The sequence below is a fragment of the Leopardus geoffroyi genome, chromosome B1 (genome assembly GCF_018350155.1).
Source record: "Leopardus geoffroyi isolate Oge1 chromosome B1, O.geoffroyi_Oge1_pat1.0, whole genome shotgun sequence".
Lineage (NCBI taxonomy): Eukaryota > Metazoa > Chordata > Mammalia > Carnivora > Felidae > Leopardus > Leopardus geoffroyi.
The window spans coordinates 138,295,619-138,310,828 of NC_059327.1; the positions used below are offsets into that span (position 1 = coordinate 138,295,619).

Consider the following 15,210-nt stretch of genomic DNA (forward strand, 5'->3'; position numbering starts at 1 on the left):
GCTTATGGATATTAACAAGGACCACCAATAACCAACTGCATTGTCTCTTGAGGTTCCCTGCCTCTAGCCCACCCCATCGTAGACAGGCTCTTTGTAAAACTTTCCTCAAGTTATTACACTGGAACGTGCCATCCCAAGTCATTACACTGGGGCCCTGACGGAGAGGATACTATAATAAATGCCTGTATTACTGAGAGGTAGTATGGTCTAATGGTTATCTTCCATTCGACACCAGATCGATTTGGGTTCGAATACATTCCCATCACTTGCTAACTTGGAGTGGGGATTATTTTACCACTCTGCGCCTCACTTTTTTCAAATTTAAAGTGGGGATAATATTACCTACCTCACAGAATTGCTATAAGAATATGTATGAGTATTCAAAAACGTTAAGTATCATATTAGTTTAAATACATACATACATACATATATATGTATAGATACAATGTTTTAGTTTCCTCTCAATTTACACCGAGTAACTTCCTCACTGGGGAAGCCTGAGCAGTTACAAAGCAGTGGATTTTAGTCCCTCTACACTCTGTGCTGCTGATCTTCCAGTTTCAAGTTATGTGGACCTCCTCTTCCCTTGTGCCCCTGGAGTTTCTGCTGATCTAAATGACACTTTGTTTCCCACGGGTGGTTCTGGCTGCTCTCACCTCAAGTCTGTGGAATTTTCAGAAGACTCTCATTCAAGTGGTGAGTGCTAGACACAGGGGGTCCCTGGTGAAGTGAAAATCTGCTCAAGGGTGGGCATCTCAGCCCTGAGTGTTGGCTGTAGACTGCTCAGGTGCTATGCATCTTTGGGTAATCCAAGTGCTTTACAAGATAACTGGGTTTTGTTTCTATCTGCTTTAAACTATATCTCTAAAATGTTATGAGAACACTGGCTAAGCCTAGAGAGGTGTTGCAAGGATTAGCTAATTGATTATTTTAAATGCTTTGAAGCTGGCAGAGGTTCAGTAGGAAGGACAAGCTAAACAATTTTTGTAGGCTCAGTGGGAGTGCAAAGTGTACTAAATGACTCTTCTAATTTGTTTTGGTCTCTAGTAGGACTTGCTATTGTATAACATGTCTCCTTAAAATGAGTTATGTATGTTACTGCATTTAAAGCATGACCTGGGGAAATGTTTTAAGATAAAAAGGTGTTTGGAAAATACACAAAACTTTTGTCAAATGGAGTTGCAGTTACTGAAGCCACCTGAGTTTTTCTGACTCCAGAAACAAAGATATCGGGACACTGGCATATTTACATATTTTCCCCTCTTTTGAGTATAGTAAGCATTTTCTTCACTGTACTGTGTCTAGTACACAGTACTAGTCCATTGGCATCTAGTCCATTGGTTTATGAGCTTGAAACCCTGAGCTATTAAAGGGTAAGCCTGTGGTATGGCTGGGGGATCCATCCCTCCAGCCTTGAAGAGTGATTAACACAGAAGCATTAAAAACACAGCCCATTTTCTTTTTAAATGACTTAGAATTGGCTGAGTGTTTAATACTTTACTCCTGCTGGGACTTCTGTCCAGTATCCTCACCTCATCTTTGGAGACAGATGACTTTCCAGGGTGGCGAGCCAGGGAAACAGATCATTACATTTTTCTCTTTAACTACACACTGGATAAGCAATCCACTATTTATTGATTTAGAAAAATTCTTGTCTTGGATTTAAGATCCAGTTGAATGGGATATAGATGTCTGAGGTTCTTTTAATATCTCATTAAAAAAAAAAGATTAAACAAATTCCATGGTCTAGATGTCCCAACATCAAGCTCATATCCTGCTACTTCCAAAATATTTTAATATGGAAGAAATAGATTCACTAAAACTGAAAGGAAAAAAGAAATGGAGAAAACATCCTGAACAAGTAACCTATAAGTTGAGATGTGTGCAGGACGAGGGGTCCCTGCCTGGGTGGTTGTGGAAGGAAGAGTACATGTTGACGATGGGCAAGCACCTTGGATCTCCGTGTCAGTGTTGATTGCCACTTGCTTCTTCACTTTTTTTCCCTCTGCTTTTTCAAAGTTGCAGTAAATTCAGAGCCTCCATTCTTGGTTCCCACAATTGCCTTCTTTATTAGGTCTGCAGGGGAGGCTCTTCATTTTATACACATGTAGCACAGCTGTAAGTTGTACCATGTTTTACTACAGATCCCTAAAGTTAGATTAGCCCTAAAGAAGTAACTTAGTCTAGAATTTCTTGCCTTCTCTTTTGAAAGATCCCTGCAGAGAGGAACGATGTCTTTAGTTGAGTAAAGAGACTTTGGCAGGGCTGATCCTAATACATTCCTTGCAAGCTAAATTTACAAAGAAAGAGGAGGAGATCTGTCTTCTGGATACTTAAAATCTAAGATGAAAGATGAAGTATAGAGTAATGGATGGGACTGACTATTCTAGTTCTCATCTACGATGCACAGACTTTATGATGTTGTTGTTGTTGTTATTAAGAGTGAGACATGGAACAACTATCTCACCAGTTCTGTAGTGACAGACTCAGAATGCCTTGCCTCTTAGAACTTCTCTTTGCTTGCACTGACCCTCCGCTTAAGAAATCCGCTAATCCAAAGGTGCACCTACTTTTCATACCTTATCTAAGAACTCTGAGCCCAACCTGTAAGCCATAAAAAATTGAATTTCCCTAATGAGACATTATTTCAGAATTTGTGTGTTTTCTCTTGCCTCAATGATTCAGTAAAACTCAAAATAATACTAAAAAATAAAACTCAAAATAAAAGCTTGCTTATGTCCTTACAAGGGCTTTTCCACATAGACAAATTTTAAAAATGCATCCTTTGAGGGTCTGGAGGAAGGTTTTTGGCTGAGGGTGAAGACTGAAAAGTTCACTGAAGTTCATGTTCAGTTTGGATCTGCTGGTCAGACAGCATGATGGGGTGCTTTTGCAGTCCCAGCTTTCCTCCATCAGGGCATCTGCTTATTCAGTTTCTCCTTGATGTCCCCAAGGGAACTTCTTCCAGGATCTCTTCATAGAGTTTTACAATTTCTGGCATAAGTATTTGTTGGGTGATCAAAGGCTTGGACGCCAAGGTTCTCTGAAGACCCTTAACATCTCTGAGGGTCATCCCCAGAGATATTCAAGAATCCCCAGATTTGCAAACACCTCTGTAGTGTGTAAGTCCCCCACAGGATGTGTTTTTTTTTGTTTTGTTTTGTTTTGTTTTTTTTTTTTTTTTTTTTTTGTTTTTTGGTTTTTTGGTGGCTGGAGAAGTCACCAAAATAGTTTCAGTATTCCTTTCCCCACTGTTTTCATATAGAGCATATTGTGGACTCTTTCAAGCCCTAGATCAAAGTTCATCGCCAAATTTAGCATTCTGCCCTTTCATGTATCCAAAATTCCCATGGGAATTCAAGACTTGTTCTCATAGCTCTGAAGAATCCCCAGAGAATTTCAAATTATGCTCCAAGTACTAGGTTTCTTTCATTCATCTTGCTGTATTTCCTCTGATGCTGCAAGATGGCACTTTTCCCATCTGGTGGCAACTGCAGTGGCCTCCTGTGGCCGTGTTCCTTTTGCTGCTTGGCCTGAGAGTGGCTTCTATATGGCTCTTGTCCACTGAAACCACTGCTGAAGCTAGTACCTCTGTTGTTGATGCCAGCCAATACCAATTCCCAGGGTGCCAGTGCCTGGTGGTGGGGCCCTGTTAACTGTACCAAGAGGGCTGCTTCCCAGGCCACAAAGCTACAAGCACCAAGGCTGGGATGCCCTATTTCAGAGATTACAACTGTGGTTGTAATCCTTCCTCTTTAAATCATCCTTCCTCTTTAAATCAAGCTGAAGTACAAAATGATTCAAGATAGAAGAAGATTCAGAGACACTTGTAACATAAAAATGTACAAGAGATCAGGTCTTGATCTAAGGGTCATGAGTTCAAGACATTGGGCTCTGCGCTGTGTGTGAAGCCTATTAAAAAAAAAAAAAACAACTAATTGTGTTCTATACTATGGTTCAGTTCGAAAGCCGGTGTGTAAAACAATTTGAAAATACCCAAAGTCACCCTTGAAATTCCCTTAAATTTCTCCTAGACTACGTATAAATGGGCGCATTTACGTGCTACACTGAAGATCGATATTTTATCTTCTGATTAATCAGACACAGCTGGTTTTCCCACTGACATTGAAACAAACCATTATTTCTTTGACTGCTAAAAGTAGTTGACTTGTGTGTAGAGGCCATGTTGTATCAGAAATATGGATCTTTAAATACTAAAAGCCTATGGAATCCAGTAAGATATTCATACTCTGAGAGGTTAAAACTGAAGTGGACTAAGGGAAAATGTGGTTTTCATTATACCCATTTTTTAAAAAGTTAAACTGAGGCCCAGGGAGGTCAGGTGACCTGCACATTTAGAGAGAGACGGAGCTGGCATCTAAACTTAGGCAGTCTGGCTCTTGTGATCTTGCTCTTAATTGCTTTGCTTTATACTTTTAACCATGATTGCACAACTCAAATAATCTTTTCTCTCTCTCTTTTCACTCTGGGCAGGGTGGAATTTACCAATTTAAATGTTTTTAATGGTGTGACTCCATTGCACTTTCTTGTTGTAGCAAAAATCAAGCTATACTGCAAGGCATCATGTATACAAAGAGATGATGCTCTGTGTTCTCGCCCTTAGACAGAACAAATGTTAACAGCTTGTGCATTTCCCCCTAGGATTTCTTTATTTCTGCCCCCCCCCCAACCTCCAGGATTTCTTTTATGCATGCACTCACACACATTTTTTTTTAACACACACTTTACTCTAATTTCCTTTTCCACTTATCAATGTCAGAGACATCTTTCTATGACAGAATGTAGAATTCCACCTCCTTCTTTTAAAGAGCTTCTTTAGTGGGTACCTATGATTCCACTACATTAATAATCCATCATTTATGTTTGTGTATTCCCTTACTGGTGGATACTCAGGCTTAGAAAAAATTTTGCCAGTTTTTTACGATTCTAAACTCTGTGGCCAACATGCTCATTTGTTGTCTTAGTATGTTGTGGATTTACTTTTTAGCCTTAAATCTTTAATCCACATGGAATTTGTTTTGTGCAAGAGGTGAGGTGGGGATTATAGTGATTTCTTGACTTTCCTCATTCAAATGATTACCCACCTGAAGAGATTCAGTCTCCAGGCACCCAGGTAAACACGTTGCATCTGTTATAGGAATACATTAAAAACTGTAATAATGGGAATCTCTATGGTGGAAAATGATCGGCAGCATGTTGAGAAGAGGTAGCAGAAACAGCAGGCTCTTCCAGTATGGACTAGAGCAGGGAGCTCTGCTTTGGGGTTGGAATGCTGCATTTTAATTAGCAATATTACTCCCAAATGTTTAGCTGCAACAGTGGGGGGATTAGAGACCCCTGCCTGCTCATCATAATTCAGAACCTGAACATCAGAGTGTCTAATTAGATCTCTCTCTTGAAAGGTCAGTCAATGAAATTGTCATGTTGTGTCACTCAAGGTCTAGAAGTTACTCTGCTATAAGCTTGATGGATTTTTTTTTTTAAACTTAAAAGTTGCCTGTTCACGTCTAGGGTCTCTTGGCAGTCTTTGCTGGATGGAGATTCTGGCAGGCCATCATGCAAAAGACCTAGGAAATCTTTCAGCCACTTAGAACAATTCTTGTCCTTTATATTATTTTTCTTTATCACTTTGGACACTATGCTGCAGAGGACATGTGTATCATCATAAGCTCTTTGGTGTATATTCCTATTCACAAGGAAAACAATATTCCATTCAGTTTTTGTTTGTGGGCTTGGCTTCTATAATTGAAATTACTTGACGGGGCGTCTGGGTGGCTTAGTCAGTTAAGCGTCTGACTTCGGTTCAGGTTATGATCTAACGGTTCCTGGGTTTGAACCCTGCTTCTGTCTCTGTGCTGACAGCTCAGAGCCTGGAGCCTGCTTCAGATTCTGTGTCTCCATCTCTCTCTGCCCCCCCCGCTCGTGCTGTCTCAAAAATAAATAAATGTAAAAAAAAAAAATTAAAAAAAAAATAAATTACTTGAAATTCTGTAATTTCAATTAATTTCCATGAGAAAAAAACTCCAAATAAGCTGTGCTCTTCTGGAAATTTTATCGCCACACAGAAATTATTGGAGCAAGATTTTCTCAGTTTTATCAGTGAAGTAAGTTAAGGAACTACCTTCATTCTTTTAAGCCACTAGGATCTTAATTAGAATTCTGTATGGGGTGACAAGTTCGGGGGGGGGATGTGAATTATGGGCAATCCTTCTACACGACAGTTGCTGCTGTCTCGCTCCACTTAGCCCCTGCTAGAGGGGCTGCATGCTCTTGGATGCTCAGAGCTGCTGGGCTCTTAGCCTGAGGATCTGAGACCAGGGGGAGGGATAATCCAAAGCTGAAAATTATCCTTACTACTATTTCAGTTATATTATGGGTTAAGTTAGCCTTTGTGGGGGGTATCAAGAAAATCTTATTATTACTAATGATGATATTTTCCAAAGTGTGGTTGTATCAGAATCACCTGGTATTTAATTAAAATGCTGCTTGTTGGATTCCATCCCAGAGTCAGAATCTCTGGTGGTGGAGCTCAGGGATCTATTTTTAAGCCACCTCTGTGATTCCTTTGTGCATTAAAGTTTGAGAACATTTGATTTATAGCATTACTTTTATGGGAAAAATGTACTCCTACTTCCAACCAGTCGGCTTCAAAGTGTAGCTTTGGAATGTAGCGTGTGGGTACGTTGGGGCTGGCACGTGTGTGAAGTCAGTGGTCTGCGTGACATTCACATTGTAAAAGTGTCAAAGGTGTCACTAGGGGCACCTGGGTGGCTCAGTTGGTTGGGTGTCCGACTTCGGCTCGGCTCATGACCTCATAATTCGTGAGTTCGCACCCCGTGTTGGGCTCGCTGCTGTCAGCACAGAACCTACTTCAGATCTTCTGTCCACCCCCCACCCCGTCCTTCCCCTGCTCACACTCAGTCTCTCAAAAATGAATAAACATTAAAAAAAAAAGTGTCAAGCTAGCAACTGGTGAGTAGATTATGGCTCAGAGTATTCAGCTTAATTAAGTTCTAAGGTATGGAGTGGAGACTATACAAAGACAGCATTGCTGCCAGAGTTAAAGCGCAGAACGGGGTTATTCAACTAGAAGGTGAAGGGACGAGAGTGGTTTAAACATCTGTATCCAGGCATCAGCTGGTTATTCTGCTCTTGGAGATTTGGGTAAGAGGGTTCAAACCCTGGAGCCATCCCCTGGAGTGTCTAATGCCTTTCCCAAGATTCCTGAAAATCTTGGGGGTCTTGGCTCCCAGGGTTACTTCTGGGAGAATCCCCTTTTTCTGTTTTGTGTCTTGGAATGGTCCTTTATCTCTGGTATGGTAGGCCCTTTCTTCTTGATCCCTGCAGCCACCAAGAGTTGTTTCATTAGTCAGAATCTTTATGGAAGATTGTGGAACCGAAGGTAGGAGTCAGCTTGCCACATCACATGTCACAGAATATAACTTACAGTCATGGGTTAAACATTCCTGTCCTTAAAGGGAATTGGCTACACCACCACAAGGGTAAGTCTTCCCGGTCTAGCCACTTCCTATTGTATCCTAGCCTCTCTCCGCCTTGCTGCTTCTCTGCCTGCTTTGTCTCAGCCATATCTCCACACTTGCTCTCAGGAACTCCAAATTCTTACTCTCTCATTCACAAGATGTTAACAGTCTAGAGCCCCCACTCCCAAATTCACAACCCAGGACAGCTTTTGCATACCCAATACCAACTGAGGTGCTTGGCTGAGCAAAAGGGCCACCCAGTCTTTTCCTTAAAAGAATTCATCCTCCTTAGAATACAATTTTGGGATTAACTAGACTTTTCCTAAAGTCTATTATATATTTCTTCCATGGAAACATTAATTCTGTCTAGGCTCTCCTGAACGCATAAGAGCTGAGAAAGAATCTTTCCTTCCTACATCATTAAAGAATCTTTTTTTTGTTGGGAGATGCTCATCCAGAAAACGTTAAGCAGGATTTTTATAAGGTTTTAAAAGGCAGGTGCACATCAGTGCACTCCCGTTAGTGAGCCGCATCAGTCTTTACAACACTTTTGCTAACGTGTTTGGGAATAGACCATTTCTGTTTGTAGCCAAATAAATGAAAGCAGAATCATTTCCCACTTGCCCCCAGAAAGAGCGATACCATTGCCAGGTGAGTGGCATCTACAGGGCCACTCAGGGCATTCTGTGTCATAAATTGTATTTTGAGAATAAAGCAACAGAGTCAAATTGTTTACAGGACAGTGTGCTATCTTTCCATCTTATCTTTTGTATGTCTGAGAGCTTTCTGTTTTACTTGAAATGGAAAGTCATTTCCCAGATGAGAGATCATTTTATTTAGTGCTCTTATTTTCTTGGTAAGTATTCTGAATTTTTTCCTATTAATTTCTATTTTTATGCACAGTGATTCTCAATTGGTGAGAAAATTATGATCTCATAATCTCTTTTCCTTGTACTTGCTGAATGATTAGCCTCATTTGCTGTGTGAGTTCCACTTCACGGCTGTGAAATGATGACTCTCCCTGACTCTGGCTAAGCATGTCGGCTTGATGGCTTTGACCTTTTCCACGAAAACAAGGGAGATGAAATGCTGTGACATGTGTGTAAATTGTCACTCAAATGGGGTTATTTTGGTTAACGGCTCGAAATACATGCTTTGCTAAACTCACAGAAGGTACCAGTAGACTGTTTTGTGTTTGGGGTTTTCTAAGGCATCAGAGAGTCTTGCAGTTTTTAAGCAAGGAGAAAAAAAAAATCCTGATTAGCCGTTAAATACAAACAGTAAATTTACAACCTGAGTCACAAGCTGTGTGAATGACTGCATTACAGATTCCCACAAAAAAACCCTGTTCTTGAATCATATAGTTAAATCTGCTTCATGTGCACTGCCGTAGATATTACTTCCCCTGCACTTAATTGGGATAACTGACAAATTCAGATTCAGAGCATTCAGTAACTAGGGATATATAAATATCTCACCAAATCCATTTAAATGGTATTCTGGATTTGGTCAGGGGTCTCACTGTAGTAATTTGCAGGTGTGACTGATATTAACTTATACATTTCCTGTGACTGGTCCTTTGTTGATTTCAGGCCTCCCCCCCTTGTTTGATAATGATTGCTCAGCAAGCATATTTTACCTTCCTTCTCTGCAGGCCCTTTATTGCTTTGAGACGTCTCTCTCTCTCTCTCTCTCTCTCTCTCTCTTTCTGTTTGTATGTGTGTGTGCGTGCATGTTTTTGATCGTAATACATGAGACAGTATTTCCCACTGGAGCAGATTCATACGAGCTCGTGGAGCCATTTCTTACTTGGCATATTTCTCTCTTCACTTGGTTGTGCTTTTTGTGAAGGGGACCTGGGCTCTGACTGGATAAGCAATGCCAAAACAATAGGGACGGTGTAGAAATATACACATGCTCTAACAGTCTGTACAGCATTGCACTTGGCTGATAATTCTGTGATATGATTGTTAGTAATCACCATTAAGGTGGGGTTGAAGTCTAGCGTAATAATCCTAACATGTTGCAGTAATGGAGCTGATAGATTTACATATGGGTGAAAACGAGTGGTTTTTAAAATTCGTTTTCTTTTTCATGACTGAAAGCGAGATTCTCATTCCCTGACATTAGAATATGATCTTTCTATCATTTGTTCTTTTTCTCTGTCACTAAAATAGTATCCTATATTGTACAGGGTTGAATTTCTCACTGCTTAATTTTTGACTTTTTTGAGAGACATGAAAAAATGAATTGTGCTACAAACATGTAAGATTATTTAAGACAGAGCTGCCTGGCTTGTGTTATTAGTAATTATTGTCCTCAGCTAGCATCTCTCTGTTTAAATAGAAATCTTTAGGGTATTTCTTACTGCAGTTAGATTTAAGCCATTTTTTAAATTAGTTTAATTTAAGCTACATTTATTTTATAACCAACTTTATTTTTTCACCTTCATTGAGGCATTATATTGACAAAAATTATATATATTTAGGTTGTACAATGTGATTTTTAATGGTATGCAATGTGATGATTTAATATACATATACCTCATGAAATTTTTATTGCAAGCAAGCTAATTCCTATCTATCACCTCACATAGTTACTTTCTTTTTTCTTTTTTTCAATTTGAGCCATTTTGGTGGTAAAATGAATTAGCAGTAGTATGATCCTGTACATAGGGATGTGTCTTTTTTGTTAGCAATGAAGATGGAAGACATTTCTAACATTCATTATTACTGATGAGCATTGAGATGGGCATAAAACCTATCTTAATGAGATAAGCATTAAAATAAGGATAAAACTTCTAATAATAATAATGGCCATTATGTAGCAAATAGTTAATACTGAGAACTTATTATGTGACAGTCAGTGATGTAACTGCTTTATGTATGTATGAACTCATTTAATCTGCCCAACAACTCTTTGAGGTAGATTTTTATTATCCCAGTTTAAAAACGAGAACCTGAAGAACAGAGAGGTTAATTAACTTGTCTGAGGTCAAGGAAGCCACAGAACCAAGGATTGTAGAATTGCCAGATTCAGAGGGAAACACACACACACACACACACACACACACACACACACACACACACGACACTCATGCCATACTTGCTTTCTTTTTGCAATATTGGGACATAATTACACTAAAATTATTCATTGTTTATCTGAAATTCAAATTTAAATAAATGTTCTGTGTTTTATCTGGCAAACCTAAACCTAAATTATCTAGCTTCAGAGCCCATGTTCTTAACCTTCATGCTAATTCTGCCTAAAACCCTGGCTTAACTGATGAGTGTTGACTTTGCACATCTTAGGCCAATTCTTTTTTATATCTACTCAAGCTTTCATTGTTCAAGAATGGTCTTCTTTCTAGAAGGAGGACTTACTATCTATATTAGTGAGAATATGTAGGTTAGCACACATATACTTTTAATTCACTCTGTGTTCAGCATTGTGTCAAAGATTAATAAGGCATGGTTTTGCCCCTAAAAGAACTCACAACCCAGTAGATGAGATGGGTATGTAAAAAGCTAATCCTATTACTATATACTAGTAGCTTTGTTGGAATATGAGCTGTACAATCTCGTAGGAAGTTTGGGGAAAACATCTTAGCGTAGGGAACATTTGAATTGGTCCTTGAAGGATGAATAAGAGTTCATCAGGGAAAGAAACTAGTGGTGGGAAGGAAACAACATGAGAAAAGGCAAAGTTATGTGAAAGTTCATGGTGGAATAATTTTTTTAAGGTAAGGTCCACATGCTCTTCCTGATAGTGGGTGATCACTGCGGAGTGGGATATGGCCACAAGGACTTCAATGCTATATTCAGAAAACTTACCCTGGACAACTGGAAGCCACTGAAGATTTTAAAATGGAGGAGTGGCATGATCAGAGATGTGTTTTAAAACATAACTCTAGAAGCAGTGAGACAGACTGGAGAGGAAAGGCTATGGGTCATGCATTTGGAAAGGACAGCTGTGGCGTGGACATGCAGGCGGGTCTTGGGAATGGCTGAATTTGCTCAGGAGAGTATGCAGACAAGGGGAGGGGGAGGTCTCAAGTCCTGGGGACATTGACATTTAGTTTGGGGGTAGGATGAGAGAAGACAGAAAAAGAGAATAAAAAGGGCAGTCACAGAGCAAGGAGAAACAAGAAATGGCAACATTATGGAAAACATAGCATGAGATAGTATGGAGGACAATGGGTTTCTCAACAGGGTCAAATAGTATGTCCAAAAGAGATGATGCCATTGGGCTGGACAACTGGGCCATTTTTATTTCCTTAAAAAAAAAACTTCAGCTTTCATGGGCCATTTTTGTTTTTGTTTTTTTTTTTGTTTTTTTTGTTTTTTTTTTTAATATATGAAATTTATTGTCAAATTGGTTTCCATACAACACCCAGTGCTCATCCCAAAAGATGCCCTCTTCAATGCCCATCACCTACCCTTCACTCCCTCCCACCCCCCATCAACCCTCAGTTTGTTCTCAGTTTTTAAGAGTCTCTTATGCTTTGGCTCTCTCCCACTCTAACCTCTTTTTTTTTTTTTCCTTCCCCTCCCCCATGGGTTTCTGTTAAGTTTCTCAGGATCCACATAAGAGTGAAAACATATGGTATCCGTCTTTCTCTGTATGGCTTATTTCACTTAGCATCACACTCTCCAGTTCCATCCACGTTGCTACAAATGGCCAGATTTCATTCTTTCTCATTGCCACGTAGTACTCCATTGTGTATATAAACCACAATTTCTTTATCCATTCATCAGTTGATGGACATTTAGGCTCTTTCTATAATTTGGCTATTGTTGAGAGTGCTGCTATAAACATTGGGGTACAAGTGCCCCTATGCATCAGTACTCCTGTATCCCTTGGGTAAATTCCTAGCAGTGCTACTGCTGGGTCATAGGGTAGGTCTATTTTTAATTTTTTGAGGAACCTCCACACTGTTTTCCAGAGTGGCTGCACCAGTTTGCATTCCCACCAACAGTGCAAGAGGGTTCCCGTTTCTCCACATCCTCGCCAGCATCTATAGTCTCCTGATTTGTTCATTTTGGCCACTCTGACTGGCGTGAGGTGATATCTGAGTGTGGTTTTGATTTGTATTTCCCTGATGAGGAGCGACGTTGAGCATCTTTTCATGTGCCTGTTGGTCATCTGGATGTCTTCTTTAAAGAAGTGTCTATTCATGTTTTCTGCCCGTTTCCTCACTGGATTATTTGTTTTTTGGGTGTGGAGTTTGGTGAGCTCTTTATAGATTTTGGATACTAGTCATGGGCCATTTTTGAAAGCAACATTGACAACCTCTTCTCTGTGGCGGTTTGGATGTGGTGTTTGCTACAGAATGTAATTCAAATGCTCTAAGTTGCTTTCAAGCTGATATTCTCCAAGAGTCCATTTTATTTACATGATGCTCCAGCTTCTGAAATTCTAAATTATTGTGCATAAAACAAGAAAAAAAATTATATGGGAAATATTATGGTCTAATACCAATTCAGAATACTTCAAGGTATAAGGACTTTGGCTATTTCTCAGTGGCATCAGAGGAGATGTGCTCCCGGTGTTGATGGAACTCACTCAGCTAATCCACTTTGCTGGATATCTGACTATTTGCTCCTCCAGATCCTCTCTTTGTTCTCCTCTAGGCCCAGGAAGATGACCTGAAAGGACTGCCATAAGGAGATCCCCTTGCCTTCTGGCTTCTTGGTTGGGTTTGCCCAATGGGGGGAACTAACAGGATGTTGGAGAGAGGGAGGATTGGGGAGTCCTGCTTCCTCCCTGCTGTGCTACCACAGGTTGGCTGCTTCCCTCTCTTGAAGGCCGTAGCTCCAGAGTCAGGCATGACTTTCCCAGAGCTCTTCTCCCTGGGTTCTGATAAACCCATGCCTTATCCTTGCCTTTTCAGGCCCTGGGTGGTAATCTCTTCCTTCTGAAACTACTCCCCCGTGTTATTGGCTCCAGTGTATATGGTCACATATGCTTAACTGACTGAGCCACTCAGGTGCCCCTGTGCCATCCTATATAAGTAGAAGTTATTACAATAGTAATCCTACTTTTCAGTGTTATATCATTATTAGGATACTCTGTCTCTAGCCCTACTTTCCAACTTTAATTCTTTTAAGGAAAAATATGAGGACCATTTTTTGATCAGGATGGTTTAAATTTAATCTTATTTGTTGCAAACACTTTATGATCTCCTGAGTTACCTTACAATCTTGTGCTTTTGTGAGTGTGAAACATACCACAGAACCATAGTTTTTGAGAGGAAATCTGAAATATATTCTAAACATCACATTTGATGATGATAATAATTTTTTTTTTGTTCTGGATGAGAGTATCTGAACATATTGTGAATAGAATAAGCAACAGAGGTCTGACCTGGGTAGAAAGGGTCATGTAAAAATGACCCCACTAGCATCTTAAATGCATGTAGACCTCAAAGACGTGTCCACTCCTATACATGTTCTAGTGGAGCGTCATTACACCTTACATGGTGGAAAAGGAAGTGGAAACTGTATGAGTCTGAGTCCCAGGGCTAGAATGCACAAAACTGGGACTGGAAATTTAGGCCTCCTAACTTTCACTTTCATGATATGTTATCCCACCTTTCATTCTGGAATTCTACAACTCCGATGGTAATGTTTGCAGCCACGTTGAGGGAGAAAGAAGCCGGAGAGCCTGGGGTGCTCTGCGGTCAGTCTCTTTAAATTTTGTTACTTGCTGCTGGTGAGAAAGAGTTAATTTGGCAACAAAGCCACCATAAGGTTACATTCATCCGAGAACCATGTAATTGGAATCCAACCTAGTGTTATAATTAACAGATACAGCAGGATCCTTATCTGAGGGGCAGGATAGATGTTGAATTCAGAGCAGAGGATGAATGTTGAATTCAGAGAATGAAGGCTGACTTACATCTCCTGTCCCTCTCTCTTTAGCTTGTTTTCTTGGTAATTTTCACCATCAACTCAGCCATATTTATGTTTGATAAAGTGATTCTTACTACTCTAAAATTCTTCAAATGGTCAAACCTTTATTTTGACTTTTATTTGGAAAAGATTTGTAAACAAACAACTCTAGGATCCAAATGAATACTGTGCTCAATTGTAAAATTTAATGCAGTGAAACTAACAATTATAGCAACACTGCCATCTAACTCAAGTTAATCAATAGCGTTCTAGTTGCATTTGTACTTGAGAATCATGGCAGTGGCAAATTTACTGCTGTGAACTTGAACTATGGAGAATTAATAATGATGGCATATTGTCCTATTGATGCAGCTCTGGTTGCCCAGCTGGAGTAGGGAATGATGGTCTGGTGCACTTTTTATGGCTCATGCAAATGAGTAGATAGTTGTGGGAATAAAGTTCTCTTCTTGATCTATGGCAGGAGATAGCTAGTCTGCAAGAGTTCATTTCAGACTGTAATTAGTTTATTCATTAAGGTTGGGGAATTCAATGACACAGCTGCATGAGGTATCATTGAAAGCTACCTGAACATATGGCAGAAGGATAATGCAAATTTAGCTCCTGAAAGAAAAAGGCAAAATGGTACAGCTTTGTGCTTTTATTTTATATCCTACAGTGATTCTCTGAAAGGGGGTGGTGAGTTGATTACACTCCAAACCTCTTAATATATGTTGATTTTAGATGGGGGGGGTATTTATTTTCCTGGAATGTTATATACAGTGCATATAAGTGTTTATAACACATCCCCACACACA

The 15,210-nt window shown here is 39.8% G+C and overlaps 1 long non-coding RNA gene across 1 annotated transcript in view; it reads left to right on the plus strand.

Moving 5' to 3' along the window:
• The first annotated feature begins 555 nt into the window (after window positions 1-555).
• The window catches only part of LOC123595782, a 33,857-nt gene continuing 19,202 nt past the window's right edge, over window positions 556-15,210 (plus strand). The window contains exon 1 of the long non-coding RNA XR_006711370.1: window positions 556-696. This is a non-coding gene — a long non-coding RNA (uncharacterized LOC123595782). The remainder of the gene's footprint in view (window positions 697-15,210) is intronic.